Source organism: Anser anser (genome assembly GCF_964211835.1).
Source record: "Anser anser genome assembly, contig: HAP1_SCAFFOLD_239, whole genome shotgun sequence".
NCBI classification, from domain to species: Eukaryota; Metazoa; Chordata; class Aves; order Anseriformes; family Anatidae; genus Anser; species Anser anser.
The window spans coordinates 81348-87500 of record NW_028154079.1 but is presented as its reverse complement, the minus strand read 5'-3'; the positions used below and the strand labels follow the sequence as shown (position 1 = coordinate 87500).

Below are 6153 nucleotides of genomic sequence, written 5' to 3'. Positions count from 1 at the left end.
CGAGATGTAACTTGGCTTTCTGAATTACTGGAAAGCGGCTTTCATTCTCAGCGAGGTGTGCGCAGGCTAGACAGGATGGGGCTTCAGGCACCTCTTCACCTGTGGAAACACGCTGCCATCAGGCACTGCCATGCCAGACAAGCTTTTTCTGTTAAAACACCCTTCTCAGATGCCCTGTGGCATTCTAGTGACCTGCTTAGCTCCGATTCTAAAGACTAACGTCACAGCCCACCTTGCCTGTGGCACCTGATGAACAGAAGAGAAAGCAACCATACCGTTTGGAAACCGTCACTGCACGTGCTGCTCCTTGATGCTCTGTAACCTCTTCTCAAATCCTCAGCCACTTCTGTGTAGAGCCTGCCATGACACCTGAAAAGCAAAATGGATACCCTTCGCAGTCACCTTGCGCAACTTGGCCATTCCGCTCCAACCCCACTCACGACCAGCCTGCCCTTCTCGTGCTGCTCTTCAGAGTGCAGCTTGGCCCCTCTGAGTCTGTGCGAGGCACCTGCGAAAGAAAAAGAAAAGCATAGGCCGCGGCAGCATCCAAAGCCACAGCACAGCTAGGACAGGTACTCTCATCTGCTCCCTTACTCTGCCAACTCACCTGCCCTCGAGGCAGATGCTTCCATCTGCTCTCTTAAGCTCTTATATTTTAACATTGTATGTGGTTTGGTTTTTTAAGTTAAACAAGTTTAATTTAGAAAGTTATACATGTACTTAAACATCATGAATTATATATATTATGCAAGTAAATATTATTCAAATAGCATAAGCATGCGTGAGACATTAAAACGAGTTTGTTTTGGGGGCGAAAAAGAAGATGCTTTCAAACACTTGTCTCTGCTTGTTTTTAAGGTGTAAAAAGATGGTTCCTGCATCCAAGAGATTTACCATACACCGTTCTTCCAACGTTCTCACAATATCACTGAAAAGAATTTGCAGATTTCACAGGTGGAAAGATCAACAAGGTATATTTACCGCTGTAATGCAACTTTGTCATCATGTAATGGGACATCCCCCAATGCTGAAAGTTGTTAATATTTTCAGACAATAATTGTATCACAGTATCACGGTATCACAGATTTCTAGGTTGGAAGAGACCTCAAGATCATCGAGTCCAACCTCCGACCTAACACTAAGTACTCCACTAAACCATATCGCTAAGCTCTACATCTAAACGTCTTTTAAAGACCTCCAGGGATGGTGACTCCACCACCTCCCTGGGCAGCCCATTCCAATGCTTAATAGCCCTTTCGGTAAAGAAGTACTTCCTAACATCCAACCTAAAACTCCCCTGTCGCAACTTTCGCCCATTCCATTGTAGACCAACGACTGTGGCTTATTCTTTCTCTTAATATCAGTAAAGTTCCTGCTTGACAAGAAGCATATACTTTCCTCTGAGAAGGCTAATTCTTCAGAAAACAGTTCTCTGCAACTTCTAGTATTAAACGTTGCTTATGGGAAGACTTATTTTTAGTGAATCAAGAGATATATTCATATAATTCCAGTCTCTGTTTTTTGGAAGTGTTTTTCTCTGCCTAGTCCACGAAGTACTCTGATATAATTTTTCTATCTTCTTGGTCTCTCTTTAGGAGGTAAAATATCCTGAGTATTTGGACCTCCGAGACTACATGTCTCAATCAAGTGGAGAACCACTCATCTACGCCTTATATGAGGTGCTGGTGCATCATGGTATCAACTGTCACTCAGGACACTATGTATGCTACATGAAGGTAGAAGTCAACATCATTTCTAACAGGGTAAAGGTTGTGCTGGCAAACCAGTTAAAGTGTTACTAGTAGTACTGTTTCTAGGAAAAAAGACTTTCTGAAATAATCCCAAACTTGAAAATGGGATCTTGTATAAAATCTTAAGCTGTGATTGATTCTGCTTAAGAGAGGCCACACGTGTACCTACTGACAAGCTAGGTGATAAGTGTTTTTGTACACTTATAAGTGGTCATTTTGTAAAGAGACTGCTGGAAAATCTGAACAGTGCTGCTGCAGAACTCTGAATGGGGGGATAGCAACTGTCTTAACTGATCTGGAATCTTGAGTTTACTTTTCAGTGGACAGGAGGAGAGTCTCTCAAGGCAAACAGAGAGAGAAATAACACCCGATACTCATGTCAACATAAATTTATGCTCAGAGTGTAGGTGTAGGAACAGCATCGGTATGTATATGGAACATCGGGAGAGGAAACTAGATCGGTATTTACAGCTTTTCTACTTCCTTGTCAGGGAGACGTTATCTCCAAATTAGAAATTGATGTATTTTGAATAAGAGGTGGTGGATCGGATTTATTCTTACTAGTGTTAATATTTGCTCTTGCAGAGTACCTAATATCTGATAATGCATCAATCAATCGTCAAAAATAAACTTAAAAATGTGTAAGGCTTATCTCGTTGGTCGATACAAAGACCAAGGTCTTTTCTCCTTTCTCTTTCAAGTCTAAGTTTGTGGTTTAAGTTATAATAAGGAAAAAAGCAGTAGTTGAGGTAATCAGGTTAAAGATTATAGATGGAGAGGAACTTGGCGTTAGATACTAAAAACAGGATGGCAGTTAGCCTTGCCTTAGAAAAATTAAAATGGTTGACTAAACTTTTTTTTCCCAAAACGTTGTGCTGACCAGCCAATTTGAATTTGGCGGTATTAAAGCTGTCTGCAATAAGTTTTTCTGTTTTGGATTGTAGCTAGTTCCTCTAGGTGCTCCCGCAGAATAGTATTTTTACTATACCTATATATACTTTATATATTTACTATACCTATATATACCTAATGCCTTTCTTAGAAACAAACAAACAAAATCTCTTTTTAAATATAACTTTCTTGCAGTTGTTACTGATGGACTTGCTCCGCCACAAAGGATTCTTTTTCCACCTGAGAAGATACGTATGGATTGGCAAGAAACACAAAGTGTTGGAGTTGGCCTGTACAATCTTGGCAACACACGCTTTCTTAATGCTACTCTACAGTGTTTGACCTACACCCCCCCACTTGCCAATTACATGCTTTCTCTTGAGCACAGCCAGTCATGTGAGTACTTTCTAACAGTATTTTAAATCTGTTGGATAGCTCTGAAGGTGAAAGAACAGCAGTGATTCTGTGAGACAAAGTTACTTGCCTGATTTTACCTGTAGAAGCTGGCTTTGAGCATTGTATTAGCAGTGGGCTCAGAATAGCATATGGAGTGCGTTTAATGCACCATGTGGTTTTTTTGTTTGTTTGTTTGTTTGTTTTTTTAAAAGGATCTTTTCTTGCTTCATGGGAATAATGAAGTGCATTGGACAGTAATGCATTTAATGAACATTTGGCATTTGGGCTATTTGGGCTTCCTGCTGCTAGAAAGGCAATAAAATTTAGGATGTTGGCATCATAGGTCTTTAGTCTTCACAGCCTAGGTTCCATAATGCACTACAATAAATGGTCTGTTCGTTGTTGAACCAATTAAAAAAAAAAAGAAGCAAACAAAAACAAAACCTAGAAAGCAATATGAGCTGTTATGAACATGACTAGATTTTTTTGTGGGACTGTATTAAAATCTAGACTGATTTTGTCCTAAATAAAATGTTGTACTATAAACTAAATGTTGTACTAAACGTGTATGCTTTTTAGGCTGGTATCTTTGTATCGATACCTAGAAATTTAACTGTTTTCTTCCTGTATATAGAAATTGTTTCAGTTAAGAATCCTGTTGAAAAAAGGAGGGCAGAAGTACTATTACATACATTACTTTAGTTTTTCCTTTCTCCCAAAGGACTCGTAGCTCTGTATCATGAAGCTCACCTGACAGCACTGTGCTGAAAATAACCCACATTCTCTTAATGCTGTATCATCAATGTCAAATATTCTTTCCTCATATATTTTGCAGCCTGTGGAGTTCACATTCCTGTCAGCCTTCACAAACGTGACTTTGCAGTAGTCTTTTAGATTTCTCATCACAAAATGCACTTGAACACAAGCTTAATGGATATTTTTATTCTATAAAGTTGTGTGAAATGAAATGTTACGAGACTGTTGGGACAAGGAGAGTGGATATTGTATCTATAGTTTAAATGTTACTTATATGTTTGTTTGTAGTTATGTCTGTTTCGCTAGACTGGGATGCTTTCTTCTTTCACTCTTCAGGTCGTGAACAAGATTTTTGCATGATGTGCACGATGGAGACTCACATTAACCAGGCCCTGCGTTGCACTGTTGATGCCATCGAGCCTACGCGTGTTATCAATAACCTCAGTCGTAAGTGGCTTCAGATGTGTTTCTTTTTCAGTATCTTGTAATCTTCAAATAATTATTTGATGTGTATAAATGGTTTTAACACTGTAAAGAAGAGAGATTTTAGAAATACGAGAATTATTTCATTTTTAAATGAGGTAAATACTATCATCTTCTTATTTAGGAATAGGACAACATTTCCATTTTGGCAGTCAAGAAGACGCACACGAGTTCTTGCGCTATACTGTCGATGCTATGCAGGAAGCGTGCTTGAATGGAAGCACCAAGTCAGCATAAACAAATTCACTTTTATACGTTCTCTAGCACCTTGTAGTCCTTTATTTACTATCAAAACTGAAAGTCTACGTCATCCTTGGTTTTCATAAAACTCTTTGAAGAGTTAACTGTGTGCCTTAAATCTTCTGAGGTCTGATTATAATTTATTTCCAGATTGGACAGATCTTCTCAAGCTACCACCATCATTCATCAAATATTTGGAGGATTTCTAAGATCAAGAGGTACTTTAAAAAATATTCCTGTCCTTAGAACTGATCTGTGTCTTTTGTCGGTAGTAAAGCAGTCTGCAGTTTGTCTAAAGTAGTATCTATCGACAACTTGAATTTGGACAGTTAGTCTCCTCCACGTATTGTTAAGCATTTATATTTTGCTTCCACTGAAGTGCTTGAATTGCAAAGCAGTTTCGGATACGTATGAGGCATTTCTTGATATCACTTTGGATATAAAGGTAGGATGTTTTGTAAATATAATTCATGATGTTTAAGTACATGTATAACTTTCTAAATTAAACTTGTTTAACTTAAAAAACCAAACCACATACAATGTTAAAATATAAGAGCTTGGTGGTGGTTAGAAAGTGGATTGGACTTTGTCCTTCTGTGGAACCCCTGTAAATAGTCTCCGCATAAGGAGACAGCTCCACGTAAGGACACAGTTCAAGAGCTGTGCAAGACGCTGCTTAGTGAGCCAGCACAGGCTGCTAACATTAATTACCACAGAGCCAGCTCACATTCTCAACTCACAGGAACCTGCTGCTGCCTTCCACTCCAAATCATTCTCCATAGCTCCTTGCTTCAGCTCACCACTACTACAAAATGAAGCAACAACAACAACAACAACAACAACAACAAAGCTGCGTCTCCTTATTTCTAAATGAAGTTAAAAGATAACTTATGCTCTAAGTCATGCAATACATAAAACTAATATCTAGTATTAAGACATAATTAGTAATAATCTTACTCGCTACATTTGTAGCAATTCTCTCCATCCAGCTCTTCAGGTTTCACAAATAGTTCTAGAGCTCTGGTAACAGATGAAACCGCCTAGAGGAGCGAGAGAGAAGAGCGTAAAGTCACTGTAAATTCAAAATTCCAGAGATGCACTAGGAGTTTATAAGAGAATCTGACTAATACATACGTAAGCGATCTACTATGAGCACTGTGAAGAAGGAGGCAGGAAGAGCATGCTCAGCGTTTACCTTACCTGGAAGTCATTTTACTTTGAAACAAATCATTTTCCAGTAACGCAGACAGCATCTATAGTGTGCTTTGTCATCAATACTGGGAACAAATCCAGCAGTCTAACAATTAGATGTATATTGAGGTAGAACAACAAAGAAGTATGCAAAGAAGAAATGCTGTTCTGAATAATAGCCAAAATATTCATAGCCACTGTATTTGTTCTCCCCACATAGCTGAAAAAACAACACTTGAAACATATTTTTCAAAACATATTTTAATATCCAGCAGACTGTTCAGTCATCAAGCATTTAAAGACTGTTTTAAATAATCTCTAGATTAATCTAAAAGGAATCCCATAAACTGCAGCCGCTTACCTTTAATATACTCGCTGGATGCGATGGAGCTGTATTTCTTGCTTTCACCTGCACTGGAAGGCTTCCCTTCCTTGTGAGGTTGTT

General features: G+C 38.7%; 2 long non-coding RNA genes across 2 annotated transcripts in view; one reads left to right on the top strand and one right to left on the bottom strand.

Annotated features, from left to right (window-relative positions):
• LOC310890847 overlaps positions 1–863 on the bottom strand; it is a 3698-nt gene extending 2835 nt beyond the window's left edge. Inside the window, exons 1-2 of the long non-coding RNA XR_014577330.1 lie at positions 276–863; positions 12–99 (exon numbers count right to left, since the gene is read on the bottom strand). This is a non-coding gene — a long non-coding RNA (uncharacterized lncRNA). The remainder of the gene's footprint in view (positions 1–11; positions 100–275) is intronic.
• Positions 1–5275, top strand: part of LOC310890846 — a 12356-nt gene extending 7081 nt beyond the window's left edge. The window contains exons 3-6 of the long non-coding RNA XR_014577329.1: positions 859–971; positions 1596–1736; positions 2838–3038; positions 4131–5275. This is a non-coding gene — a long non-coding RNA (uncharacterized lncRNA). The remainder of the gene's footprint in view (positions 1–858; positions 972–1595; positions 1737–2837; positions 3039–4130) is intronic.
• The last annotated feature ends 878 nt before the right edge of the window (positions 5276–6153 follow it).